Consider the following 14,987-nt stretch of genomic DNA (forward strand, 5'->3'; position numbering starts at 1 on the left):
ATATATGAAGTATTTCTTCTATCAGATGAAAATATATCTCACTTTGCTATGCCTCTGACTTTAATTTTTCTCCTACCGGCACCTATACCTTTTTTCTTGGTACAGAGTGACTGAATTATGAAGAATGGTTGATAAAGATAATTCTAATAGTAGAAAAACATTCTTCCATTGGTCTCTAAAGATCGGACTGAAGGTATAGCAATAAAAGTACATAATATAATAATATAATAATAATAGTATATAATATAATAATAATAGTACAGGCGGGGCAGTCACACTCCAGTGTAATGCCGACAGGAAAATTTGGAAGGAATTAAGAAATTATTGGTCAGCCTATTGGAAGATAGATATTCGACCCAACCATACTCTTTATATCAATAATGTGAATGATAAAATGAAAAAAGAAGAACTCAAAAGATCTTTATATGCACTATTTTCCCAATTTGGTCATGTGGTGGATATTGTGGCTTTAAAAACAATGAAGATGAGGGGACAAGCCTTTATTATATTTAAAGAACTTGGATCAGCCACCAATGCTCTGAGGCTGTTACAAGGTTTCCCATTTTATGGCAAACCAATGTGTATTCAGTATGCAAAAACAGACTCTGAAGTAATTTCTAAAATGCGTGGTACATTTGCTGATAAAGAGAAAGGAAAAGAGAAAAAGAAGACCAAATCCTTGGAGCAGGCTGCAAATACTGCCAAAAAGCCAAATCAGGGAGCAAATCAAAATTCAGCAAATGCTCAAGCAAATGCTTCACAGAATCAACAGGTGCCTGATAATCCACCAAACCATATACTTTTCCTCAACAACCTACCAGTAGAGACAAATGAAATGACATTTCATTTGTGGAATTTGAAAATGAAGGACAGGCTGCTCGGGATGCCCTCCAAGGATTTAAAATTACCCCATCACATGCAATGAAAATTACGTATGCCAAAAAGTGATGGCAATGAACTCACATTTTTTGAAAGAACTTGTTTACGTGCTTTTTTTCATGTGCCATGGGTTTTTTAAGGGCAGGGGTGAATAAATTAAAGGATGGTTCCTTAATTTTAAGGAAACTATGTTATATAAAACTTTTGGGATTTCATCTAGTCGGCATGTTCGTATTTCTAAACATGTTCAAGGAATGCTAACATTTCAGCTGACCACTGTTAGATTTTGTTGATGTACATAAATTGGTTTAAGATATTGTGATCTTCAGATCCTTACAAGTTGCTTAATAAGAAATAAAACTGTTTCTTAAGAGTTCAAAAAAAAATAGTACAAAAAGCAACAATACAGGGAAATTGAAAACAGCAACAATGGATAAAGTATTTTCTTACTGGTGCAGGGATGGGGTATAGATGCTGATTAATTATTTTTGTTCTTTTTGTCTGCCTCCCCACTCTTTTTCCCCACAGGCCAAAAAAGACCAAAGGGATTTTAATGCACCAAGACTTGCACTGAAAGGTCAATGTCCATTCAAGGAATAAATAAAATGTGGTTATTTATCAGTGGTTCTGCAAAAACCACTGATCATCAGGTAGTAGTTGTTTTGGAACCAAATAAATTATATTTGTTTCTGAGAAACAAGTTGCACTTAGGCTTAAGAGAGTGGTTTCTTGTTTCAGATTTCTAGATTCAACTTTTATCTCAAGATAAAATTATTAAAGTAAATTTGATCAAAATGATACAAGGATTACAGACCATGTTGCAAAATGTAATCCTGTTTACTGTTCTGAGGGAATGGACAATTATTGCTAAAGCTGGGATAGAGTGTTTTTAATAATGTTTCTTGTTAAGATTTAATTACAGGAAATTGTATTTTCTTAATCACTGAAAACTAAACCACCTGGGAAAAATATTTTATGCAATTTCATTTGCAGTTTATTAAATCCTGTAAGACGTTTCTCTTCTGACGTGAGGTTAACAGGCATAAACTAAGGATGTCTTAACCTCAGCAGAATGCTTTCAGTACTCTGGAGCTTATTTCTAAAGAAAATAACAAGACTTAAAATTTGCATAAAATTGAACTTGTAATAGAACATTTTACCAAGAAAGTAATATATTTTTGACACTTATAGAATGAGCAGGATAGCCAAAAATGCTTGTTCATGAATGGACCGAACATTTAGACATATTGTCCCCAATTTAAGGACTTTCATGTGCATTAGGCTACATCTCCCCAAATGTTCAATCAGGATGCGAATGTATTCTCCAACAAAGATTGGAAGAGCCACTGATGAAGGCCACAGAGCTGTTCCATTCCATTTTGTTCTTCAGATTGGGCAAGAATAGACCACCAAGTTGTAAAAATCACAACTTAATGAGCAGCATCAAGAAAAAATGCCTAACTGAAGAACATGAAAAGGTTCATGAGCCTGCACAAAATAATGAAGCAAAAAGATTACAAGGGATGCTAAAAAGGATTCCAAGGAGCCTATAGATAATAACATTAAATCCTACAATAAAAATAAAATATTTATATAACAAAAGCAGGAAACCATTTTGGAAGAATAAAGAAATTTGAGAAGTATCAAAGGAATATAAGGAAACTGAAAAGCTAAAAGAAATCTGTACATTTAACTTAACTGTGGAGTCCTTTGTCCTCTCTCAGCTTGGTTGCTGCTTACAGACATTTCATTACCCAGTTAGGTAACATCATCAGTACTAGTGTGTGTGGGGTTTGCACCAGTGGTGGGATTCTACCGGTTCGCACCGGTTCAGTAGAACTGGTAGTTAAGTAGTTAAGCAGTTTGGAGAAGCGGTTGTTAAAAGAAATCTTTTTTTGTTTTTTTTCCACTTTACAGGGTTAATCCTGTAAGGAATTACAACATTCTGTGTTGTTTCCTAGCCTAATCTTTATTGCCCTGCTTAGGAAACTGCCTCTCCGGCAGTATGCCTAGACTTACTGTCACTTCCGGTTCCGGAGGTTCTTAGAGGTTTTTTTTTTTTTTTTTTTTTTTTTTGCTTGACTTTCTTAAAGGGGAAGGGTTGTTTTAAGCTTTTTATACCACTGTTGGGAGGAAATATTCTCCTATTGGAGTTCTTCCAGCCAGGGTGCAATGATCAGCACTTTGAAGAAATAATTGAATAACAAAGCAGAAGCTTTTAATGACAAGGAACCAAGATGAGTGACATTCAGCAAGGCTTCTTGGCTAGCTGTAAACTCAAACGTGAGTTTACATAACCTTTCTGACTTTTGGTCTAAAACTGAATTAAACTGGTGAAGTTTAATTCTGTGCTTGGTAATGTTTAATGCTGTGTTTAGTAATGGGATAATTTTCCCTATTCAGTGTTGTTTGGAAGGAAAAATGTTAATCTCTGTTCCTGAAAAGAAGCAGCTTTGGAAATCTGACTAGTCCTGTGTCTATTTGTCTGGTAATTGGTTAACAACAGATACTCTGTTTGCTCCTTTGGTTCATTCTGGAGAGCTTAAATGACCTCTCTGCTAAAGGGTTTCACTTTATGAGCAAGAGTTGGCCGCTGATAGTTATCATTACATTTTAACTATTTTAATTCCTCAAGGTGCTCTGCCACCCTCCCTGATTTGTAACTCCAGTTTGCAGGTATTTCTAATCTAATGATTGGTATTTAGGGCAGCTTTTTGCAAGCAAAGAAGCTTTTTGTACTTTTATACAGGTAATCCTCGACTTACAACAGTTACAATGGCACTGGAAAAAGTGACTTATGACCGTTTTTCACACTTATGACCATTGCAGCAAACTGTCATTAGGGCAAAGAAGCGATGCCACATGACCACCTGGCCATGCCCACCCAGTCGCATGAAGCACCGCAGTTGTGAAATGAGTGACACAGTTGTTAAGAACGCTACAACGGGCATAAATGAGGACCAGTCATAAGTGCGAGGACCAGTCAAAAGTGCGAGGACCTGTCAGAAATCACTTTTTTCAGCCCTCTGGGTAGTCCTTTTGTGCATATGGACTACTCAGAGGGTTGAAAAAGTTATTTTTGACCAGTCCTCACACTTTTGACCAGTCCTTGCACTTACGACAGTCCTCACATTTTACGTTTTTCGCCCTATCTTATCACCATGGTGAAGAGAAGCAGTTGTGAAATGAGTGACATGATTGTTAAGAATGCTGCAACGGGCATAAATGTGAGGATGGTCATAAGTGTGAGGACCAGTCAAAAGTGCGAGGACCGGTCAGAAATGACTTTTTTCAGCCCTCTGAGTAGTCCCTATACACATAGCCACAGCCACCCAGTCACATGATCAGCTAGCCACGTCCAACCGGTCACATGACCTCCAAGTCATGCCCACCCAAATAAGCCACACCCACAGAACCGGTTGTTAAAAAGACTGAATCCCACCCTATTTATATACAACAGCTTGCCTTCCCAGTTTTGATGGAAGTATGATTTCCTTTTTGATAGTTCCTTGATTAGGATACCTAATTAATTATCTAATCATCTAATCAGCTCCTTCATTGCCCTAATCAAGGAGCTACAAAGGAGAAAACCATACCCACACCAATACTTGCTGCCTATAATCAATTGGATTGAGATGAAAAGTTATAGAAATTGAGTAGGAAGGAAGTTTTCTCCATGGCTGAATGCAAACAACAAGGTTCTAAAAACTTATGCTAGCATCAGCACTTTTAATTCATAAATGATTGGGAATTAAAGAAATGCAGTTAATTGGCCATGTTTTGATAGCACTGAAGTGGTTAAGAAATAAATATATGATTCAGTGCTCTAATAGAATCTTTTCAAATTGCATAAATGGGATTAAAGTGACAAATACATTTCACTTTGAGTGTACAGACAGACTTAAATATTTATTTCTTTATTTTATATATTTAACATTTATCTATTCTGCCATAATTAAAAAGTTTACATAGAATAATATATTGTGACTGGATCTAACTGATCACCCACAGGAGCTGAAGCTGTGGTAGATAGATCAGCATACAACCTCTATGAAATGATAAAATTCCATGTTGAGGATAATTATAAAAAGAAACGAAAATCAATCTGCCAACATCACAATGTCTTTACATAAATTAGTGGTATGTAGTTCAGGTCACTAAACCTCAGAAGGGATATTTTAGAGCTGCAAAAGTGGATTAAAACTGAATTGGATTAAGTTAAAGAGAGTAAAGCAATTTATCTGGTATCTGGAAAGGTTACATTTGGGGTATCTTAACTTAAGAAAATAGTAAGTGGGGATTTGATAGAATTGTATAATATTATATATCATGAGGGGAAAAAATTCTCTCCCGGTCTCATTATATTAGACTCTGATAAAAGCAGAAATAAAACCCTAATACTTTGGGAGAAGAGTAAAAGAAGAACTTGGGTTTTTTTTTTTAACCCAAATAGATATGTGGATAAATATTCAGTAACATTAACCAAATATGGAATGCAAATATTAGAAAACTCCCAATAGTTCTAAGCAACAACAGCTAAAAGTCCTTGTTTTGTAATATACCATGCCTTCATAACTGATTTCTATTGTGAATTTATTTTTCTACATGTTTTTCTGTGTTCCAAACTTTTTTCCCAAGTAAAACTACATTGATTTTTTTTTCTTTTTAGCACTCCCAGATATAATATGTTTTGATCTATCCAATTACCTTGAATAGAGCTTATACCTACAATTCTGCAGTTTACAGCGTCTGGGAAGCCTCAGGTGGCACAGTTATTTTACTTCCTACTTTCAGTCTCTGCTAGTGTCTTCCTTTATTACAATGTCTCCTTGCCCTTGAAATCCTCTTGCATGTTTCTACCTTCTGTGCCAGGGATCCATTCTGCAATTACGTCTCCAGTCCTCCGGAGCATCTGTCTCTTGCATTCCAAGAGTATGTAGCTGTTTTTCCTAGGTGCTCAACTGTACAGCGTGTGTATAAAAGAGGAGAAAAGCCATGGTCCTTCAGATGTTTCTGGATCACCTGATGTGCCCAATGGTCACAGATAATTCAGCTGTAGTATTAGTATTAGTGGTTCCATTCTGAAGAAATGTTGAGAAATGTTGCTTAGAAGATAGATTCCTAATTCTTTTTATCAGTATAGAAAGAATCGTTATGTTCAGGACTGAAAAGACTGAACAGATAACTCACTGCTCTGTAAATCCCCGGGGCCAGCATACAGACCTACAGAATAGCATGTCATCCTGAGAATTCTTTGCAAATCATATTCGTAACTACAGCTTACCATTCTGCATTTCCACTTAAGTATCACAAATTGGATTCATGTCATAAAAAGGGCACAAAGCCATACCTGATTCAAGAAAATAACCCACAAGAAAACCTAATTCAATTGCTTTCAAGTATCATAAACTGTCTTGTCAAGCGGCAGAAATGGAAGGTGTCAATAGCAAGATCATATTTTATAGAGCTTAAAACTTTAAATTCAAGACTCCATATTCTGGCAAACAGGAAGACTATAGGAAAAAAAATTCTAGACAACATATATCTATATCTATCTCTTACATATACGCACACAAAAAGCATCGGTCACTGACAGTGGTGAGATTTATATTGAAATGCTGAACATCAAACTCAGAATTTAAGGTGTACTAGATATTATAGAGAAAGATGGGGAACCTCATTCATGATGGCTATTTCAATGATAGTTGTCCATTTAGGGCAATTACAGGGTCAAATAAAATTCGTAGCACTTAGCAAGGTAAAGAAAAGAATTTTATTTTATGATACTTCTTTGGCTGCCTTGATTTTGGCACCTAGAAGTAGAACTAAGGTAAAGGTTCCCCTCACACATATCTGCTAGTCGTTCCTGACTCTAGGGGGCAGTGCTCATCTCTGTTTTGAAGCCAAAGAGCCAACACTATCCAAAGACATCTCCGTGGTCAGCATCTTAGCCACTGAGCCACTGCATCCCATTAGAAGTAGAACTAGAGTTCATTTTACTCTAGCGAACAACATTATGTAGATTGGTTGCCTGTGCTGTAGAGAGTAGGGACAAACAATGCTGTCTAAGTCAATTTTATTCAGGTTCTCACTTTCCCACCCTAGTTAACCATAGTCTATTTCTGCATTGCTTTACCCATTTGTCAGAAGAAAAAAAGTCATGCCCTAATCACTTTTATAGAATGCAGTTTTCTAAGTTTCTCCATATAATCTACATTTCTGGGTGGTATTTTGGCATTGCATACTGCATTGCCAAGTAAGATTATCAGCACATGTATGTGCAAATTCCAGTTCTAGTATATGCAATTTATTTGCACTAGATATATACAAATTTGAAAGTAAAAAATGTGGGGTGTTCATATAAAATATAAACAGAACAATTTTCTCCATCTGGGTTGACCTGAAAAAAAAAAATTGGCCAGCAACTCTTCTGAGTCAAAGTAGGGTTAATGTTTGTTTATAAAAATCCTAGACAAATAAAACTGTGATTTTGAGTTTTTCATTGCTTGGTTATAATTGCAAATATTCTACCTAATTATATACCATATCTTTTGAAGAAAATACTTATTTTCATCCTAAAAATAATCGTAGATCATGTATTATGAAACTTTTTTCTCTCTTTTTTCCTCATCCTCATCCTCCAATGAGGAAAATCCTGATGAGCCTTGGTGGCGCAGCAGACTAAAGTGCTGTTAAGTAACACCAGCTTCCTGCAATTACTGCAAGTTCAAATCTCACCAGGCTCAAGGTTGACTCAGCCTTCCATCCTTTCGAGGTAGGTAAAATGAGGACCCGGTTTGTGGGGGCAATAAGCTGACTTTGTATAAAAAAGAACACCGCTTGGGGGTGGGGGCGAAAGCCCTACTAAGCAGGTATATACAAAAGTATGAAGGCTATTGCTTAACGCATTGTAAGCTGCCGTGAGTCTCCGGAGAAGGGCGGCATATAAATCGAACCAATAAATAAATAAATAAAATAAAATAAATCCTCAACATCACCCCCAGCCAGCACAGACATTGGCTATGCTAGCAAGACATTGTGGGAAGTATGGAACAGAATATCTACAAAAGTTGGGAATATTGCATTATTTCCTGGAGTATCCAAGATGTGCCCCAGTTTCTTTTGTGGGTTGCAAAATAGACTATAATGCTCTTCTCAAACCCCTCACTGCTTCTGACTTGTTAACCCTATGCTGAAAGAAGTGAGACACTAGATCAAAGAAACCTGAGCTATTTCCAATAATTTCTGAATTAATAATTAAGCAAACAAAGGTTATTTCCAAGCCAATTAAGAGAACTACCAGTGCAGAACAAAAGAGAGTTATGCCTAGCTTTCCACTCAGTTATCCAAAATAGGGTGAGAGCATTCAGCTACCTATAAACAGAGCTGAAGGCAACCACCAAAATCCTCACTAAAAACATAAGCTATTTCACCCAAATTACCATTGATAATATTTTGTGCAATCACCCAAGTTCTGCTCAGCAATCATTTTGACATTTTTTTAAGAATAAACTGGGATGAAATATTAAACCAGATACACTAACAGCTTTAATATGTAGTCTGAGAGATTCTTGTAAGTAGATTCTTCCTTTGTACCCGTGAAAGTAGATGGAGATTTAAACATTTGCTTTATTTGTGTAAAAAAAATATGAAACTTACTTTTTCTCTTTTTCTTTCTTTCTTTTCCTTTTTTTTTCTTTCTCTCTTTCTTGCTTTCTCTCTTGCTTGCTTGCTTTCTTAGTTTCTTTCACTAAAGAGGTGATTAGTTCACTAATTTGATGTATCTCTATTATCTGCAGAGCCAGGACTGATCTTTGTAGTGCAGCTTTCACCAACCACCCAGATGTAAAGTCCCACTTAAAGAATTCTGAGCCAGAATAACCTGACTAGGGATTCCAGACGTTGTAATCTAGAGAGTACCAGGTTTAAAATGGAATTCCTGGTCTAAATTGTAATTGGTGATTCTTGCTTAATGACTAATTTTTGGTGACTGTTTGAAGTTATAATGGTGGTTAAAAGGTGACTTGCAACCAATCCCTGCACTTACAACCTTCTCAGTACTCACGCAATCACATCACATGATCATGATCTGGGTGCTCAGCAGCCAGCTGAGATTTGCAATCTTTGCAGCATCCAGTGGTCAAATATTGCTATTTGTGACCTTCCCAGAAGGCTTCCTACAAGCAAAGTCAATGGGGCAGCCAGAAGGAAGTTGCAAGTCATAATCATGTGAGGTCTCATTGACAAACACAAGTAATTTGCTTAATGACTGCAGCAAAGAAAATATTATAAAATTGGTGTGGTCACGTGATGCCTCAAAACATCTGCTGCTTGCAATTACTGCAAGTTCAAATCTCACCAGGCTCAAGGTTGACTCAGCCTTCCATCCTTTCAAAGGTAGGTGAAATGAGGACCCAGATTGTGAGGGCAATAAGCTGACTTTGAATAAATATACAAAAGTATGAAGGCTATTGCTTAACGCATTGTAAGCCGCCCTGAGTCTCCAGAGAAGGGCGGCATATAAATTAAAGCAAAAAAAAAAAAAAAAAAAGAACTGCATCTCTTAACAATGAATTTTCTGATCCTGACTGTGAACATCAGGCAAGGACTACCAGTAACTATTCCAAAGTCCTCAAACCTGGAGTGTTAACTTTCTTAGCCTCTCCTTACTGTCTTCTTTGGAAGATTTTGGCAAAGAAGAGAGTTCCAGAGAACCCCCACACACACACACACATTTCCTGTTTTATTGTAAAATGCACATAAGACACATAAAAGGATAAGTGTAACAGCCTTGCTGGTCAGATGAGAAGGATGGGGAGGATCTGGAGTCAGTTGCATCTAGGAACCAATAGTCCTGACATAGATAATTCTAATAGCTTTGGAGCCAATGATTATTCTGGTCGAGACAGATTCGTTAACCTCTAGGACTATTTGCCCATTGACCGGTTCTGAAGTTCAGCCACCCACTCCTAAGCAGAGATGCAATGATAAGGAATCATCAATAGAGAGCAGAACTCCACAGATCTGAGAGACTTTCCACAAACAAGCCAACAGAAGAGCCAATGCTGAGAATTTAGAAACAATGGAATGGAATGGAATGGAATGGAATGGAATGGAATGGAATGGAATGGAATGGAATGGAATGGAATGGAATGGAATGGAATAGAACTGGGAGGGACTTTGGAGTCTTCTAGTCCAGCCCGCTGCTCAAGCAGGAGAACCTATACCATTTCAGACAAGTGACTGTCCAGTTTCTTCTTAAAACCTCCAGTGATGAAGTTACCACAGGTATATACTGCATGGAGGATCAGTATGGCTAATTTATCAGCCTCATTCCCTAGGAGCAAATCCTGAGAACAACTTTCAAAGCTCATCCTTATTGTGTTTTATTATGCTGTATTGTGCTTAGAACAATAATTTGGATTTTACCTCACTATCTGCTTCCTTTTCCTTTAGATTCAGAACTCGTTTACAAGATTCTTGGTGACCTGCACCAACCCTGTGGACTCTGTTTACGGCTGCCATCTTAAGACACTGGTTAAAAAGACTCTTTTCTTCTAAAAGTTCTGCCTGAGCTTGCCCTGTCACTGGACTTGGCAGGCATCCAGCTTGCTTTCAGCAAGTAGTGGTACCGCAGATAAGAAGCAATCAGTTGTCAATTGGATAGATGTGGGCAAAAGGTAGAGCTACATATGTATATAAATCTCTATACAACTTGCAGTGAATCAGCGGAGACATCTAATTTCACGCTGCTACTGTTACACAACTAAGAATTAGAAACCATTTGTTCTGTCTGCCAATCCCTATATTGGCTGGGATTTCCCCCAGAAATCTGGGTGCCTTTCAACTGATAGCATTCTGGAGGGTCTTGAAGACATAGCTATTCTCTCAGGCCTGCCTTGGGCTAGGATGGATGGACCGCCTTGTGAGTTCTATTGTTGCTGGACAGACTTGCTAGCTTGTTCTTTGTTTTTTATCATCTGGTTTTGTTGGTTTTGTTTTTATAAACTGTGGGTTTGTTTTGTGTAATCAGATGGTGCCTAAATTGAATGAATTAAATTTAAATTAAATTCGGGAAACATTACCAGTTCAAATTGCTGCTGGTGACCTTCCAGGCCATGCATACAAGAATACCCCGTTATTTGAATAACCTGATTGCAATTCGGGCTTCTGTGTGCTGAACTCTGCTGTGCAATCAGGGGCACTTAGTTTTCCTTCCTGTCCAAATGATTTAGAGCTTTCTCCCAGCTACCTCCTACTCTTTAAAATTGACTCTCCTTTGAACTACTTTACAAGTTCGATCTCCTGAGGTTTAAAAAGGCCCTTAAAACACTTTTTTCAGGACCTTGATGAAGATAGAAGAACCTTTCTTTTTAGTGGCACAAATCAATATCATTTTTAATTGTGGTTGTACTGGGATTGGATCGTGTTTTAAATTATCATACTGTAGTAAATGATGAGATGGGTTGTTTTTGTGTTGTGGTGTTATTGTTTTACGTGTGTCTCTATGTGTATACTTTTGTGTCAGTTTTTGACTTCTAGCAACTGCCTGGACTAGTCCGTGCAATGTTTTTTTGGCAAGGTTTTTCAGCAATGTTTTGCCATTGTAGCCTTCCTAGAGCAGAAAAAGATTGACTGTCGCAAGGCAGGTGTAGTTCAAACTGTTGGCCTCCCAGCCTCTAACCTGATGCCTTAAGCATTGCACAAAAATTGCTGCCTACTGTTTTACCTAGATGTAAGTACATTCCAGATAGAGTCACTATTATATTAAGGTCTTGTACTCAAGAGAAATTCCAAAGGTCAGAATTCTTTAAATTTTAAATTGCAGGTCTTTTCTTCTAGGCTCCAATATACTGGGTCCTGGGGGGGTAGGGGGAACCTAACACAAATTCCATGCATTTCAACCCACTGCTACACAGAAAGGGATTCCATCAGGTTTTAAAAAGCAGCTGAATCTGGTCTGGCACCTCCGTATAGGCAATTCATCACTATCAAGAATTGGTACATTTGTCCTAAACTGCCAACTGTTAAGTGTCAGTGTAGTGGTTCTGATACACAAGCTCAGCAAGTATGCAGAACCATAAACAATTTTTACCTATTCCAGAAAATATTTCATATAGCCAGCCTCAAAAAAAAAAAAAAAAAAAAAACCTGGACACTGAAAGAGGCATTTATCCAGTGGTGGGATTCAGCCAGTTCGCACCACTTCGGGAGAACCGGTTGTTAATTTTCTGAGCAGTTTGATGAACTGGTTGTTGGAAGAAATCATTCGGGCAGAGAACTGGTTGTTAAATTATTTGAATCCCACCACTGCATATATCTCCAAGTATGTAGAAATGTAGTATTTTGGAATTATTATATTAAAAGCCAGTAAAGCAACCCAAAAGAGGGCACTTTGTTATTTTGTTGTTTGTCTTGCTTTCAGGTCTCCCAACCAGAAAGCTCACTAAATTTTATAAAGCTTCAAATATCATGCAGTAGCTCTCACCTGGGCTACAGACCAATTTAAAACAATAAATACTGGCTTTTCCTGCTCTATGTCACCCCTCTGTTATAGTTCTGCTCTCTGGCTCCATTGAAGTTATTTTGGCTTTGCGTCTTCTCTATCTACCTACACAAAGGAGAACGCTAGCAGACCCAGTCCAAGTAGAAAACATTTTGCAAGGCTGCAGCTTCTGTAAACGTTAACTAAGAAGAATATTTGGAAAGAACTTAAAATATTAAATCAAATCCAGCTTCTTCTGAAAATTCCTTCATGAGTTCATAATTAGGGAAAGCAAGCAAAGGTTTATTTCCAAGTCAATTAAGAGAAACTAACAGAGCAGAACAAAAGAGATTTAACTCCAGCCTCGGCTTTATAATTTGCAAGGTGCTTGAAGATTTTTTAAAATCCCCTTCAAATATAGATATAGAAATGTGATCTGAATGCCAATGACAGTGCATTTAACCTAGATGTGTTCCTTTTACCTTTCAAGCAAATGGAAGCGCATCTGAGGCAAAAATCAAGATTTTACAAATACAGTAGGAGTCAAGGTAACATTGTGAGTTAAGGAAGCTGTGGCTAGAATAATATATTTGCACTGCAAAAACCCAGATGTCCGCTAGATGACAGCAAAAGGTTAGAAAGCTCCATGACATACGCACATATCAACTTCATGCAGTCCTTAGTCCAGTCAAGTGAACTCTTCAGATTTAGTGGCAGTAATCTGTCTCTTCCCCAACAAACTACAGTTTAAGGAAGGGAAGGGAAGGGAAGGGAAGGGAAGGGAAGGAAAGGAAAGGAAAGGAAAGGAAAGGAAAGGAAAGGAAAGGAAAGGAAAGGAAAGGAAAGGAAAGGAAAGGAAAGGAAAGGGGAGGAAGGGAGGGAAGGGAAGGAAAGGAAAGGAAAGGGGAGAGGGGAGGGAAGGGAAGGGGAGGGGAGGGAAGGAAAAGAAAGGAAAGGAAAGGAAAGGAAAGGAAAGGAAAGGAAAGGAAAGGAAAGGAAAGGAAAGGAAAAAGGGGGGGAGGGTGGAGGGGAGGAAAGGAAAGGAAAGGAAAGGAAAGGGGAGAAGGGGAGGGAAGGGAAGGGAAGGGAAGGGAAGGGAAGGGGGGGAGGAGGGGAGAGGGGAGAGGGGAGGGAAGGAAAAGAAAGGAAAGGAAAGGGGAGGAGGGGAGGGGAGGGGAGGGGGAGGGAAGGAAAGGAAAGGAAAGGGGAGAGGGGAGGGGAGGGAAGGGAAGGGAAGGGAAGGGAAGGGAAGGGAAGGGAAGGGAAGGAAAGGGGAGGAGGGGAGGGGAGAGGGGAGGGAAGGAAAAGAAAGGAAAGGGGGAGGAGGGGAGGGGAGGAAAGGAAAGGAAAGGAAAGGAAAGGAAAGGAAAGGAAAGGAAAGGAAAGGAAAGGAAAGGAAAGGAAAGGAAAGGAAAGGAAAGTGGATGTCAAATAGATACAACATAAGAGAGAAAGTGTATTAAAATTAAGGAGGAATTGCCAACAAGAGGAAGAAGGGTTTGGGTAATACTACTATCGTATTTTCCTGCCTACAATGCCCCCCTTGCATCAATTCCGCTGTCTACTAGCATATAATGTGACACCCACCCACCCCCACCCCCCAAGTATATTGTTCCTGAAGAACAAGGGCTGTCAACAACAACAATAATATGATTTTTTGTTTCTGGTCTAAATCTAGGATAGGCATTTTCAGTCATTTCTAGAAAATAATTTTTATTACTGGGAAATCCAGTAATAATAATCCAGGCTACATACATTGTCTCCAAAAAGAGTCTCTCATTTTAGGATGCCCATGAGCCCTGCAATTTAGGTAGGAGAGAATGCTTCTCGCTTGCCTAGGCAGGATATAACTATACAGTCATCGTGATGGGTTAGAGTTGTAAAGCCACAGTGTTCCAGGCAGTACTTTGATTGCTAAATGTAGTTGATGGGAAATCTGATTTAACCTATAAGTATATTATACTGGGAAACTAATGTCCCAGAAGCTACTGGAAGGTGCCTGAGATATTATCATCGCCTGATACATTCTCTTTTGTTATGCTTAGAAGAAAGAGATGCTTCCTCTCTTGTTTCCACACACCCCAAGAAGAAGAAAATCCCAGTTCCTTTAAGCAAAGGGCTCAGTCTTGCTTTGTGTTTTCAAAGAAACCAGACTCTTCTTTTTAGAGCCTCCTGTTGCCTCACCTCTTCCCACTCCCCTTCTATGGCTTTTGAAACTAAAGATGCCACAAAGACAGGCCGCTCTTAGAATGTCTATCCTATCAGCTCTTCTTAGCATTGTATGACAGAAAAGAGTTGAAATGAGTGAAAGAGCTGATTGTGCTGCTGAAAGGCCAGGCAGTTCGAGGGGGCGAGCAGAAGCAGACTCCCTTTGTATGGAGGGCAGCCACTGAAAGGACAGCTCTGAGGGGAGATGAGCAAAACAGATCTCCTATCAGCCAGAGCCATCAGCAATGTCAGAAGGCACAGTCTGTAAATAAGATGCAAGTGTCTCTTCTCCCACCTGCAGTATTTCAGATGGCACCTCCGCTCAGTCAAAAAGATATGTTGTCTGTCCTTGAACACGAGACACCACCATTCTGAGGTGAACAGGCTTATCACAAACTGGTCATTTAACAGGGAA

General features: G+C 38.6%; 1 pseudogene; it reads left to right on the forward strand.

The window, feature by feature from the left end:
• Positions 1-332: 332 nt before the first annotated feature.
• On the forward strand, positions 333-1,010 carry LOC139321253 (U2 small nuclear ribonucleoprotein B'' pseudogene; annotated as a pseudogene).
• Positions 1,011-14,987: the final 13,977 nt, after the last annotated feature.

This window comes from Pituophis catenifer, unplaced genomic scaffold, assembly GCF_029215685.1.
Source record: "Pituophis catenifer annectens isolate HBS135680 unplaced genomic scaffold, rPitCat1.0.hap2 SCAF_1, whole genome shotgun sequence".
Lineage (NCBI taxonomy): Eukaryota > Metazoa > Chordata > Lepidosauria > Squamata > Colubridae > Pituophis > Pituophis catenifer.